General features: G+C 42.7%; 1 protein-coding gene across 1 annotated transcript in view; it reads right to left on the minus strand.

Annotated features, from left to right (window-relative positions):
- The window catches only part of AGBL1 (AGBL carboxypeptidase 1), a 374,640-nt gene that overhangs the window by 256,391 nt on the left and 102,463 nt on the right, over positions 1–15,786 (minus strand). The window lies entirely within an intron of this gene.

A 15,786-nucleotide genomic window follows, 5' to 3' on the forward strand; every position in this document is an offset into this window, starting at 1 on the left:
GCTAACCCTTAATAGAATTATTAATGTGGAGGAACTAAAAATTAATTTCTTCCTCAACAAAACTTTACTGACAAAACTCACATCTTTGTGGCATTCATATTCCTGCTCTCCTATCTTGATGTCTATTCTTTCTAAAGGAAGGTAGGATCATGGAAGACATATTAAACAGCATATTATTACATTATAACATATATATGGATCATAAGTCAGCTGACTCAAAGGTTCCAAATTTCATTGCAAATTTCAGTATCCTCAAGATTTCAGTGCAGCAACTTAGCATCAGCTCAAACTGTCTTCTCATTACAGATCAGATCTTATCTCTTCATCCCCTCTATTAAGTATTCACAGTAGACAACTTTATGTGAAAATATTAAAGACGTGATAGAGCAGAGTCTGGTGAGCCTCCAGGAAGCCTATAGGCCAAGTCACTAATAAGCCCTTCAAAGGCCTTCATCCCTCTGTTAGCAGTTTTCTCTCTGAAGCATCCAGGATGGAGCTCTGAACCAACAATATCAATTCTGCATTCCCGTGTATTTCACAGTTTGGTGTACAGACAGACTTCTTTGTGTGTATGAAGGGAAAAAAGATGAAAGAAGGATAATTCAGCTAGGGGCAAGTCTTGGTCACCACTCAACCACAAGGCAAACTGGGGTTGAATTCCAACTCGCCAAGAGAGTATCTTAATAACAGTTAGATGGAAATATTAACTTATGCTACAGAAACAATTAAAAGAGTTAGTCATCTGGAAAAGGAAAACACACTGCTGAATTGTTGCTTTGTAGCCACGAGTTCACATTCTTCAGATTAGAGCAGAAATATCAAGGGGGGAAAAAAACTGATAAATCAATACAAGTTTATTTCCAAATACAGCAAAATGTTTTCAGCATAGCACACAACAAAACATATGCTTGCTTATTTTTGTGTCTAATTTGCACAAGCTCATTCCCAAAGGATGAGCACAATAGTCAGAAGTGAGAACACAAATGGCCGCTTAAATGCCTAAACCCCAACTTGCCTAATTGCACATATAAACACGTACACAACTTTCAAGCAAAACTGCAGTCTTTCAATCCTTATAATCTGTACCAGAATGGTCTCTATCACTCTATGACAGTATATGCATTTACACAGAAAGAATACTGTTCTTGGCAAACCTCAAAACAAACTCCTTATTTAGGCTCACATCAGGCTTAAGCACGAACACATGCCCTGCAGCTAGTTTGTGGGGAACTGGTGCTTGGTAGACACGTGTTGTTTAGGGACCAGCCATCCCACTTGAGATCATGCAAGTAAAATTGTGGTTTCAGAGCTGTCACATGTGTTTCTCAAAGATGGATAAAATGCTGAGGGAAAACAAAAATAGAATACAGAAGCAGTTTGCATTTAAGGGATTTCTTTTAGTCACTCCACAGCTCACAATACCTGCTGCACACCCAGTTGCTGTGACTTTTGCCCAATGGCTTAAATCCAGCAACGTCCAGCATTCAGAGGCAACAGGTTCAGAGGTTATAAAGAACTGCTTTGTACAAGCCCAAAGGTAGTACACTAAGCAACGCCTGACATTAAAGTACATACAGTTTTGTTATGTCTCTTTGACACCCTCTGGGACAAAAGATATAAGAAATAAATTGCTGCCATCACTATACACACAATCAGAACTGACACAAGGCAGCAAAGAAAAGGGAAAGGCACGAACACTGGTCAAAACAGTTCATTATAAGTAACAGCCCCGAGCTGGGCTTTTGCTTCCATAAGAAATCACGTAATGGAGAGATAGACTTGATTCTAATTATTTCTTCTGCTTACAGCAACAGAGGCTTTTTCTTAACATTCTCCTTTTTATTTAGATTCCCAGCTGTATTAGTATTATGAGCTGGGAGGCTCAAAGCCACTGCCTGTGAGCAGCCTACGTGCTTGATGAGATCCCATGCTGCTCACATCAGTCTAAAGATAGACAGAGAAGTAGAATAGTTCAAGGGTGCCCTCACCTGCACGTCAGGGAAAGAGACAGATTACAGCAATTTAAGGTACAGCTCTTTAGTGCTCTTCACTTGAAGACTAGCATATGCACAAAAACACATTCCCCAGGCATGAAGATGTTCCAAGACAAGCTTTCTTCACCTGACATTCGTGTTTTGCAGTGGGTGGGGAACAGTTAGCCCTCCACTGCCTTCAGCAGTGAGCTTTCTACATTGAACATTAATACACGTTTATAGTGAGACACTAAACAGGTCAACCAGAAAGAGGTGTGGGTGCTCCTGGCAGATGGTTTAACCCACAGAACACGGCCAACCTTTCCAGCCTTGACTCCTCAGATATCTCAGCCTAAATCCAAGGAGTTTACTTTGAATCACCTAAAAAAGTTCAAATAAAATGTAACAGCCATAATCTTCTTTAACTTTTCTGACATCACTTCCAGGCCCTGCTTTACAGCTCTGCTATCACAAATACAATCCAGAACTGCTTTGCTTAACATTACATCCATCAGAGCACAGAATTCACCACTAGCTCAAATGTGGTACTAGAAATTTCCATGACAGACTAACAGCTATTAGAGACTTGGACGAAAGACCACCACATTTTTTTCATGTCACTGGAGCAAGGATTTAAAACCACGATCGTGCTCTGCAGAAGTGACAGACTAGTGCAATAAACTTCATTAATACCCAAGGCTCTTTTCCTGCTTCTTCTCACTTTTAAGTGGTATTAAAATAGTTTATGATTGTTCAGCTGCTCTGCACTTTACATCCTCTTATGTGTCATAACCATTTGGGGGATGACAGAAAAATAGTCACTTCTTCTCTTATTTTTTTTTTTATAAATTACTTTTTTTTTTTTTTTTAATTTTAAATTAACAGACAATGAATACGGGAAATGATCCTCAAGTTTACATTACTGTTATCATTATTATCTGCTGGTACAAACATCATAGACCAGAGATAGAACTGGGAAGCAAGTTTTTGCTTTAGATGGTGCTCAGTGGGAGCAGGTACTCCCAGATGGAAAAAGTACTCATTGTTCATCAAAAGCTGAGCTTCTGAAAGTATGGGGGAGAAAAATGAGAGAATATAGGAGATAAAGAAACTTTACTACCAGAGATACCATATGATGTACATAGAAAGAACGCCTGTATTCACCTAGAATGGTGTTACTGCATAGTAACTTTACAGGAGTAGGAGGAAAGCTTTATAAGAAAGCTCATAGGAAAAAAAAATAATCAAAACCAGCATTATGCTAAACTACCGACCTTATAACAGATTGTTACGTGTATGTACTTAGAAATAAAACACTTTGCCTATTTAGAGCCCATAATACATATGCAGTGGAGTAATATGACTCCTTCAACTATCATAACAACTACACCTTAAGTACTTATCATTTGTTGCAGACACATAAAAGCAATCCAAAAGATGGTTTAGGATCTAGACTGTATTGTCCACTATCACTTCCTCCTGTGTTCTGTTCCCTCAGCAAAGGAGGTAGAAGAGCTCTACTGAACGCAATGGAATATTTAACCACCTTATACAGGGATACATCCACTCGTGGGATTTCACATGCCAGTTCACAGAATCACAGAATCGTAGGGGTTGGAAGGGACCTCCAGAGATCATCGAGTCAAACCCCCCTGCCAAAGCAGGATCCCTACACCAGGTCGCACAGGTAGGCGTCCAGGCGGGTCTTGAATATCTCCAGAGAAGGAGACTCCACAACCTCCCTGGGCAGCCTGTTCCAGTGCTCCGTCACCCTCACCGTAAAGAAGTTCTTGCGCACACTGGTGCGGAACTTCCTATGCTCCAGCTTCTGGCCATTTCCCCTTGTCCTGTCTCCGCACACTGCTGAAAAGAGTCTGGCCTCGCCACTTTGCCCCCCACACCTTAGATATTTATAGACCTGGATCAGGTCCCCTCTCAGTCTTCTCTTCTCAAGGCTAAACAGACCCAGATCACTTAGCCTTTCCTCATAGGGGAGATGCTCCAGGCCCTTCACCATCTTTGTGGCTCTCCGCTGGACTCTTTCCAAGAGATCCCTGTCTTTTTTGTACTGGGGAGCCCAGAACTGGACACAGTACTCCAGATGAGGCCTTACCAGGGCAGAGTAGAGGGGGAGGATCACCTCCCTCGACCTGCTGGCCACGCTCCTTTTAATGCACCCCAGAATGCCATTGGCCTTTTTGGCCACAAGGGCACACTGCTGGCTCATGGCCAACCTGTCGTCCACCAGGACACCCAGGTCCCTCTCCGCAGAGCTCCTCTCCAGCAGGTCATCCCCCAACCTGTACCGGTGCATGCAATTATTCCTCCCTAGGTGCAAGACTCTACACTTGCTTTTGTTAAACCTCATCTGGTTCCTTACTGCCCAGCTCTCCAGCTTGTCCAGGTCTCGCTGAATGGCAGCACAGCCTTCAGGCGTGTCAGCCAATCCTCCCAACTTCGTATCATCAGCAAACTTGCTGAGGGTGGCCACTACCCCCTCATCAAGGTCATTGATGAAGATGGACCGGTCCCAGCACCGACCCCTGGGGAACACCGCTGGTTACAGGTCTCCAACCAGACTCTGCACCGCCAATGACAACCCTCTGTGCTCTGCCAGTCAGCCAGTTCTCAACCCACCTCACTGTCCACTCATCTATCCCGCACTTCCTCAGCTTCGTTATAAGGATGTTGTGGGAGACAGTGTCAAATGCCTTGCTGAAATCAAGGTAGACTACATCCACTGCTCTCCCCCCATCCACCCAGCCAGTGACAACATCATAGAAGGCTACCAGGTTGGTCAAGCACGACCTCCCCCTGGTGAACCCGTGCTGACTACTCCTGATAACCTCCTTTTCTTCCAGTTGTCTGGAGATGGCATCCAGCACAATCTGTTCCATCACCTTTCCAGGGACAGAGGTGAGGCTGACTGGCCTGTAATTACCTGGATCTTCCTTCTTGCCCTTTTTGAAGACCGCAGTGACATTGGCTATCCTCCAGTCTTCAGGCACCTCCCCCATTCTCCAAGACCTCTCAAAGATGATAGAGAGCGGTTCAGCAATCACCTCTGCCAGCTCCCTCAGCACCCGTGGATGCACCCCATCGGGTCCCATGGATTTATGAACATTGGTGTTGCAGTTCTTACAGTCCAGGGAAGAGCGGCTGAGCTCTGAACACAGCATGGTTTCTACAGCATCTAAATGCATTATTCCCACACAATGAAATACCACCATACTTATCTGAAGGTTCCTATCAGGATTACAACATCACTGAGTCGGAGTGCATTCAAATACCAACTTCATAGTTCTACAGTACGTACAGACCCAATGTGCATCATTACTGAAGCCCTCTTCCCTGCCCATCTCACCCTCTTCTTTTTGTTTTGTATTGTTCCCTCCAGCTCAAATCTGGGCTAGATGACTTCAAAAGCTCTTCATTTCTATCCCTTTAAGACTCTAATGCTTTACAGCATTAGAAGCGTGGTTGACTTTGTGGTGACTCCCAGCAGTGCTGTCTTTCAGGTTGCAGGAGAGCTTTTGGTTTCCCACTCTATGTCATTCCAGCATCAACTTAATTTTCTGTTTTTCATTTTCTTGCTGCTTCCCTGGGACACGCAGCTGGTTTCATAAATTAAGGTGGCAATTTGCTCAAACTACTGGAGTAAAATTTGCCCATGTAATTACCCTAATTGCACGTGCAATCATATGAACCATGTACATAAGTGAACTATTCAACCTCAGCCTGTCCTCTCTAGGCACATTTTTGCACAAGCAGTTTTGAAAAAAACAGGCTTCCAGATGAAGCTTATTTTTGTCGATATGCCTCTTTGTCCCACTTTTAAAAACACCATTTTTCAATTGCCAGCCCATTTCTCCAACCCAAGGCAGTTACATATCTGCTCTCCTACTACAGTACTTTGCCAGCTGTTATTCAATTGAATCTGTTTTTCAAATGAAACAGAGGGCAAAGAGGAGCAGAAAAGAAACACAGAAAAAGATGTTAAAGAACAATAGTAGCTAAAATACAGAGCTAACTAAACACAGACATTTAGAAGCCAACACACAGTAAGGCAACTCTGCCCTTGCATAACTAAGCTCTAGATTGTTTTATTCATTTGCTTTTAGAAAGAACTTCTGTGCATATATCACAAAAAATGATGTGTTTTAATACTTAAAAGGGGCTGAATGGTCATATAAAATTTGAAATGTCACTTGGAACTCCAGGGATGTCCAGTTTGCAGGGTGAAAGAAATACTGCTCGATTTATTACACAGTAATATATGAAGGTATATTATGAGAGACAATAACCTTCATTCCCAGGCAATTTCAGCTTTCCAGGTAGTGTGGATATTGCAGTAAAGTATTGGACATTCTTCATTGCATCTATAAAAGTGAAGTTTTTACAATTTCATTTTGTGGACTTTTTTCCCCATCCCATGAATAACAACTCCAACTCTGAATCTGTAGCTTCCAAAAGGCATTAACTTGGGTAAGACAAGTTGATCTTGAGATGAGTGACCAAAACTAGCCCTTCCCCTCGTGACATGAACTTCTGCCCAATATGTTCAACATTTATATCAGTACTCCGTGCCTACTACAACCAGGAATCAGATGCAAAAATCCACGTTTGTTAGTATCTTGTGAGACCTCATTGTAGGTTTACCTATGAGGCCAACTGGATCAGGGTTTGCAGACGCATCCTGAAAATTTCAAGAAAGCATAAAGGAATTCCTCATCTTACAGAGTTCTCCAGTCCCTGCACTGATGATACTGAACCTCACAAATCTTTATTAGTTGGCTGTAGAAGTCACAGCAGTGAGATTCCTCCTCCATCCTAAGAAGCGACAGTGAAGGAAAGCAGTGACTACAAAACTTCCATAAAGTGCATCATTAGAAAATGGATTAGCCTCCAGAAAAGATCCATTAGCCCAGCTGCTCCTTGCCTGTCTGCACAGATCCTAGCACAGGCACAATTGCTATGGGAATAATATATTACAAAGTGGACTTAAATGAACATAATAACAAACAAAAGAGAATCATACACACTCAAACTAATGCAAATAAGAACATAATTCAATCAACTCATTAACTTTACTAAAAGCTAGCTTTGTACACCAGCCTCCTGGCTCCTAGAACTGTCAAAGGAGCGCAGACATCTGATTATGAACTCCCATTGTCAATCAGGAGTCTAGACATGAATGCTGAACAAAAATAATTCCTTTCAGAGCCCATGGAACATTGTGTTCATATCTAATATTCACACTAACTTGAAAATACAAGGTAGTAGTCATCTAAAATGGAATAATTTCTGAGGCTCAAAGCTGAATTGTTTAGTAGTCCAGGACATCAATATCATTGAGCCCATATCAAGTGATCTTCGCAGTGAAATTCCCAAGCAACCTTGAATAATCAGAACAGACTGGGTATGAAAGCATCAAGGGAGCTGCACGCAGCTCATGGGGGGTATTTTTACTGTTTCAGAGCAAACACTGTGTGTGCTTTTGTGACCGGAAGCCTGAAGAAACAAGAAAATGCATTTGGTCCCTCCAGTTCTTAAAATGACCGTTAACTACTTTGTTTTTGTGGATGTTTAGAAGACAGCTGATACGGGGCCAACAGAAGTACAGCACTTTCATAGGATACTGACAAGAGAACAAGGTCACAGACTTTAGATACTAAGAAACCCTAGGCCCTGTCTATGCCAGACCTCCTCCATAAGGTCTTTTTTTTTTTTTTGGGTCTCTACCAAAGCATACAAACAGTGGCACAGCCCTGTGGGCAATTTACCAAAAGCTAGCATTGTGTTGGCCTTGCTATTACACTGGACTCTGGGACAGGCTCTTATTATTCGATAGATTGAGTGTATTCTTCTGCCCTACCTCCTGGAAGTGCATGGAATGTGCTGGAAAATAAAAGGAAGGGCAGCAAAGCACCCACAATTTCAGCTACTCAGCTTTCAGAAAACAGAAGCACCAAGCAATAAAACCAACTGCTGACATGAGACTGGTGCTGAGTCCCACAGACAATGATAGCAGACAGGCTCCTATTTTAGAGACTCAACAAAACAATAAATTAGGTGAGGGTGTGTTAGAACAACAGCTGGTTGCTAATTAGTCGCAGCCCCCTCAGCAGGGTATCAATAAAGTGGCAAAGAACATCTCGAGTAAATTAAATTTTAAAAACCCCTACTGCAATCACTCCCCTGACAGACCCTTCCTTCATCTCCCTTCTCAGCTTTTTATTTATTGTAATTACTTTAGTAATAAGATTTGTTTCCTTGTTATTATATATATTACTATGCAGGGCAACAACAATAACAATAGCTAGGAAGAGTTATGTTGCTTATTTATCTCCATGGCTGTTATTGGGCCACTGGGTGGATAGAGCAATGAGGAGGTGGGTGCTTGGGAAAAGCAGTAAATAGAAGAGAAAGCATATTCCTCAGGAGCAGAGACATATGGGGACATATTTACAACGGAGGAAACACTGACAATGAGCGAATAGATCTAATAACTCAGGGGGCCCAACAGCTCCAGCTGATAAAGGAAGGAATAAACAATGCTGCATTAGAAGTGCTGTCAGAGGGAGTCCTGGGGCATAGCTGGATGCCGACAGAGAGCCAAGGATGGACTGCCACGTTAGCACAGGGCAAAGGGCTTTGTCTGAAATTGGGTCACCTCCCACAGCACACTGACGTACTCAGAAGAGTTTGGTGGATGTTCAGATTCCAGTTCTGGGTCCACCAACAGAGAGCTTGCAAAGAGGTAAGGAATAATACACCCATATTTTGTCTTATGCTCTTCACGTACTAACCAGATTTCAGAGAATCACAGGCTCATTAAGGTTGGAAAGACCATCTAGCCAAACTATCAACCCATCCCCACCATGCCCACTGAACACATCCCTCAGTGCCACATCCCCACATTTCCTGCACACATCCAGGGACAGTGACTTCAGCACATCCCTGGGCAGCCTGTGCCACCTGCATCACCGCTCTTCCTAAAAAGAATTTTTTTCCTTATATCCAACCTGAACCTCCTCTTGTGTAACTTGACGCAATTATCTCGTCCTATAGACCTAATCTCCCACATCATGGGTCTCTGCTATAGGGAATCTGCTGAGCCTGTCAGGAACAAATAGGCTGCTTGCCTTGAAGTAGTTTAAGTGGTCTCAGCCCTATTTCACTAGAAGAACTAAAGGTGGCAGACAAGCACCCAAAATGATCAGGATGGCCCGCTGAGAAGACCCTGCTGCCCAACAAGAAGTGCACGTTCACCAGTCAACCTCACCACTGGTGCAGGATCACTGCCCTTTTAATGGGGGCAGCCGAGGCAACGCCTGAAGCAACAGAGCAGCACTTAGATAAGAACCATCTATTCCACTCAAAGAAAGTTCACCCACAGTTCACAGCACTTCCTAGAGCCACATTCCAGAGGCAGCACAAACATTCCCCAGACATGACATTTTCATCTGTTCTGAGGTCCTGAGTCAGTGCTTGCAAATATACCATCTTATAACACACAGCTCAGAGCACAGCCATTCTAAATGAGTAAGGAATGAATCTTTTGCAAAAATTTGCAAGTACACTTTGCTTTCCACGCGCATCTACACAACCACTGTTGGCATAGTGGTACTAATTTAGAGACGGGGGCTTCTAAATACAAAACGGCCCATGTCTGCTCAAGAAGAGCAGCACACTAATCCTGGAGTACCTCACTCCTAGAGATACACTCTCACCATGCATTAATGACAGTTTGAAAACATTCCTTTCCCAGCCTCCTTACATCATTGCACTGTCTTAGAGAAACACACACATTACAGATTTGGTAGTCCGGAGAGAGCCTTTAAATTGCGTTTGCAAAGTGCATAGCATCCATTTAGTTATGCAAGACTAGATTCTGAGAATTCAACTCCTCTTCAACCCTCTGACCAGAGAGAAGCAGACAAGAGAAGAACGGGGAGGATGGGAGGAATATCTACAGCTGCACGGCTTTGTGTGCCACCACCTCAAGATTTCATTCTCAAGGATGAAGTTCTGGGTCATAAAGTGACTCCTCAAGTGCAGCCCTTAGCTTTTTTGTTGTCCATGTCCAGCTCTGCCTCTGACTGTCTGGAGAACAAAATGCCTTAGTGCAGGAGAGCGTGCAATAATAAATAAAAAAAATAAATTGAAAAAAGGAGGAAATAAAAGTTATACGCATAAATAACGCTTCTAGGTATTGGGACAAGCTTGCTTCTGTTCTTCCTAAGAGTAGCCTTCAAAAAAAAAAAAAAAAAAAACCAAAAAGGCCCATGTTGCAAAAAGTAAGTGGGGAACACTACTAGTTTCCTTTTTGTAACTTTTGAGAGCACGCAAAGGAAATGTGTTCTGGAAGGGTTTTCAGAGGACATTTCTATCTCTCCATTTCACTAAGTGTCAAGAGTTAAAGCTTTTCTCTGCTGGATTCCAGGAGGCAATAAACAAAGCCCTGTAAGTAAAACAAGATGGAACAAACAGCCCTACTAAAGTGAGAGTGGATATCAATAGAGACAAACAAACACAAAACCCAGCTCATCTGCCTTACCTTTAAGCAGCAGCAAAACTTACTCAGCCTATGTAGGAGGGCAGGTGCAGGAGGGAACAGGGTGTTTTAAAACCAGATAAAGAATAGTCCATGGCTATAATCCAAAATGCAAATCAGGATTTCCTCTTTCTAACTGCTACTATGGTTACCCCATGTCTTTGAAGAAATCACGCAGCTTCCAAAAAAAAATTAATCTTCCTTTACCAAAATAGTCTCACCGGCCCCCATCTCCATTGATCGGTTTAATTCATTTATAAAAACGCATCAAGTTCCTCTCATTGAAAAGCTTCTTTGATTCAATAGTAGAGAAAGAAGAGTGAGAAAAGGGTAGATAGAAGAGAAGAGGAAACATGAAAGGGAGTGAAGGAAAAGGAGGAAGGTGGCAATGTAGGAGAGAGACACGAACCCAGAACTTGGATATTGAGCAGTTCAGGGCTTTTGGAGACTCAAAATAGACAGATAGTGCACGAGAAGTCTACGCATGAAATATTTTTTTAAATCAGAAGCACTTATCTAGGAGTTCCCAACTCTTGTTTGATCAATCATCTTGCAAGGCTGAATCATTTTTAATTTAATGCTTCTGGGAAGTTGGGGGGGAAGCACTCATTAAACATCGGCACAGTTGGCAAGCGCTGCGCGTTAGCATTTGGCACTATTTATTATTGCTGTTTATGGTGATATAAATTAGGTTATACTGATATAATTAATAACCCTAAATTTAGGGGTAATAAATAGCAATATTGATATAAAACTGCAGTCTCTGAAGAAGTCCAGCCAAAAAAAAATCCCCACAAAATGCTGACTACCACGTTGTGACTATTAACATACGCGTGGGAGCACCAGGTACGTGTGTGCAGAAGGTATGCAGGTGTGAGCAGACACTGAGGAATGGCTGTATACACAAGCTGTTAACAGGAGGGTATGCAGCAGGTGCACAGAGAAGACAGCCTAAGAGCACATCACAAGATGGTATGCAATTGCATAGGCAAGTGTTGGTGCACAGGCAACCTGTTGCTCAACTGTGTGGTAACGAGCTTATGTGGAACAGCGTGGACAGCCAACAGTGTTTGGTGTTTCTTTGTTAAAAACTGTTTGTGCTGCCATAATTTAGCTTTTACAAGTTCCCTTCCTGACCCTGGTTTTAATGGATGAATCAGAAGAACTAGATTGAAGAGAAAATGCTCCTAGTCCATATATTTCACTCCATTTCAAGCTGTGTGAAGGTTCTTCTCCCAGGAAGAAAACTCAGGAAAAAAAAAAGGAGGGGGAAATGCCCAAGGTCACATACTTCATCAATAGCAGAGCCAGGAACAAAGCACAGGCCTCTCACTCACCCAGTATAGTTTATAGCAGTTTCCTAATCAAAGTGCTGCATTTCTTCAAGAATTCTCCACCGCTGCGTAGAGTGGAATTTCTTCTATAGCTTGCCTGTTTAACCATGATTTAATTTAAAAAGGCGATAGAGGAATGAGAGAAAGCAGTCAGCCTAACACCAAACAATACTTATCTTGGGTTCTCACAGAACAGCCTTTGCAAAATAATCAACCTACAAGGACACTTTCTCTTTAGTAGTTTAATGTCTGTCGCTTTGGACCATCTTATACTACCATTCTTGGACATTAAGACTACTTTTCCTTGTAAAGAAGAAAAATATACAAATAACATATCAGGTCAGAACACAGGTCTATCAGAGGTAGCATCCCATCTCCAGCAGTGGTCAAACGCCACTGTGTGACAACTCACAAGATCCAATTAATAAAAAGCAGTGTCTAATATTAAAATATACAACCATTAACAGATCAGCTGAGTATTATTTAACAAACCCTACATCTGACTGTTGTTCAGGACGGAACAAAGGCTGCCCAGGAAGGCAGTGGAGTCACCATCTAAGAAGGTGTTCAAGAAAGATGGAGATGTGGTACTTAGGGACATGGTTTAGTGGGCAATACTGGTGGTAGGGAGACAGTTGGATTAGATGACAGAATTCTTTTTCAACTTTAATGATTCTATGAGAACAGTCACACAGCAACACAACTGCTCATCAGTTCTCTCTGGATTGAACAAACTCAAATTAGATGTGATTTTAGGTAGTGATTTATATTTTTATGTGATGACAACCTTACTCATACAGACATGCTTGCATCACCACAACCTTCATTTAGCATCAGCAACAGGACTCAACTCTCTCCATCGCTGACAGACAGGAATAGATTCTCAGAGCACTGACTGATGTGAAAGGGAAGGCTGTTTCCCAGCTCAGCCACACACAGTCAGAGCATAATCGCATTACTGCCGTCATATCTGTGACAGAGGAACATTCTCTGCATGCAACTTTCAGATCACATTAACCAAAGCAAATACCAAGCCCCTGATCATCCTGTTGCTGCACAAGGCTCTCGAAGTGTGATTGCACGGTGTCCTGCTGGGATGAGCACTCTTCCACTGAGCTGTGCCTGCAGCAGGGAGCCAGATGGGGAAGGGGCACAGCTGGGCTACTGGAAGAAATCTTTTGTAACCGTGCACTGGCATTCATCTTTGTGACGGGCAGGGAAGCATTATGCATACCCCAGCACACAGGACTGGGGAGGAGGGAGAGAGTGAGGAGCTTCAAAAGAACTGCTAACAGAAAAAAATCCAATCCTTTCTTAAATAAAGATACTGAGGTAATGAGACTAGAGCAGGATTAATACCAAATGACAGAAGGATGGATAGTAGAGAAGATGCACTTCCAAAGCACGAAGATTCGATATCAGTGATAATTCAAAACAAGAGATAAAACAGGACAGGACAAAATGACAGGTAATGGCCTCAAGTTGCCATTAGGGGAGCTTCAGGTTGGACACCAGGAACAACTTCTCCAAAAGAGTGGTGATGCAGTGGCACAGGCTGCCCAGACAGGAGTTGGAGTCACTGTCCCTGGAGGTGCTCAAGAAACGTAGAGATGCGGCACTAAGGGATGTTGCTTACTGGGCACTGCGGGTGGCAGATGGACAGTTGGACTACATGTTCTCAGAGGTCTTTTCCAACACAATGACTCTATGATTTTATGAAAACAACTGCTCACCACACACAGGTATTCCGGAGTCCAGCACAGAGCCTTGATAGTGGATTTGACATATTCATTGAGATTGTAAATCTCAAGGCAAATAAGTGGCTTCATGAAATGTTTTGTAGAGATGTAAAAAATAAGTAGTGTGGACCTGCTTACAACTGCTTAGTCAATAATGGCCGACAGACCCCCTTCTCCCCAGAAAACAGTTTCTCTCATAATATTGGCAGTGATTTGAAAGACAACAGAATTTAATACAGCACTCAAACCTGGATGAAGTAGAACATTAAAGGACAAAGAAAGCTGCATATGCACTCACAGACAGTAAGGGACTGAAAGTTATCTCCAAAAAGCTGTTAATATCTCTAGGCCAAGAAAAAAAAGCTTTTCCTTCAGTGCAGGAGCACTTCAATCCACTGAAAAGCACATGGGAAGAAGTAAGAGCAACAGAGCCACAGGAGGCTTGACAACATAGCATTTAAACTGGAGCACAATGGAATGGTTCTCTCCCTTCCCCAGGCTTCATGCTCAGCTACAGAGCCATGGCCAAGCCCTTGTTCCCCTGCTCCTATCCCACACCAAACTTTTCCACTCATCACCAGGTTTAACTACAGTTGAAGCTCCACACCTTCCCACATGATGTGAGCTCAGACAGTACCCCTCACCCAAGTGTCACCAAGAGCCATAATGTCCCTCCTGGGGGCCTCTCCTCTACTACGTTCTCTCCTGACAGCTGGAGAAAAAAGGTCAGACGTTCCCTCCAGTCCTCCATCTGCTGGAAGCTTTAATTAAGCAGAGTGAAAGGAAAAACAGAAAGCCACAGTCTTTCATTTTTTGCTTCTGCTGTCTGGAGGAATCAAGGAAGCATTTGGTGCCAGCAGAAGCTTCCAAAACTCAGGGGCAGCATCCAGCGTCTCTGAACAGCCCTCCCAAACTACACACACTCATGTCCTGGGGAACACAGCAACACAAAAACTATGCTCATAGTCACAGATTAGAGGCTAAGAACACTCCAAGCTGCCCGCTGCTGAGGTCCTCACCCAAAACCAAAAAGGATTAGATTAGGACCAAATAAGTTCAAGTTTTTGCTTAGGGTCTTTTTCCTGTTTCTTCAGCACTTGATCAGCACAACCTGATCTGAAACCAGATGAATGATTGTAGTTTAAGAAAAATTGTTCCTCCATATTGTGCTATGTGTTTTGGTGCTTGTCTAAAACCAGCCTCCAGGTTTAAGAACCCATTCCAACAAGATTTGCAACAGTTCTTACTGAAACCTACAAGCCCTCGTTAGCAGGTTAAGAAGCAAATCTCCCCCTTGTTACGTGATCATAACATCCTGCCTCTACATCAGAGACAATTAAGTCTTATAACCAGCCCACAACTCACAATCACTGTACAAATACCCAATGAAATGAGCAAATTCCACTGTCCCTGGGGACAGTAGATTTTTTTTTTTTCCCAGCAAAGTGCATGCAAACCGTATCTTAGTGCACTTGCCAACCCCTCAGAGGAATTCCTCTCTCACTAGCTGCACGGCAATCCTTATTTTGTTTCATTTCAACATAGCAAGACTTCTTCCATTCCTGGGAAAACACGTTAGTACAGATGGGCAGGAGCAACATAAAGGCAATTCTGAAAAATGCAAAAAGGAATTGGTATATTCATAAGCCCAGAAAGACTTGGTACCTCTTCAGAAGCATGTGGGAGGGAAGAGGGAAAAGGAGGTAGGAGAAGGAGGGAGTTTCATTATATAGAAACATTTCCACAAAGATATGAGCATTTAATAGATCCTTACATATCTTTCACCCATTCAAGCTATATAAAGCATTAATTAAAGCCAGTTATTCCCAGGTATATCAGCTTGCAGATAAAGTTTGCCCTGCTGATTTGGCAAAATAGATAGTTCTCCATTCAGCAAGTAAAATTCAATTTGTCTGCTATCACTAATACTCCACCCAGGCAGATGGGACACTGTAGGGCCCCACACAGGTACAGAACCATGAATATCTGACACGTATGAGACAGCACACTGAGCTATATCCAAGATTTACATTCTCCTTATAGGACTGATCAAAAGATGAATAAAACACAAGACAACGGGAATTCTGGCCCAAAACACTGAAGACAAGACCTGCTAGGTGTACAGCAGTACAGCCTGCAGGCAAACCCAGTGAAAACTCACAATAAACATGCTACTACAACGC

Source organism: Phasianus colchicus, chromosome 12 (genome assembly GCF_987193195.1).
Source record: "Phasianus colchicus chromosome 12, bPhaCol1.hap1.1, whole genome shotgun sequence".
NCBI classification, from domain to species: domain Eukaryota; kingdom Metazoa; phylum Chordata; class Aves; order Galliformes; family Phasianidae; genus Phasianus; species Phasianus colchicus.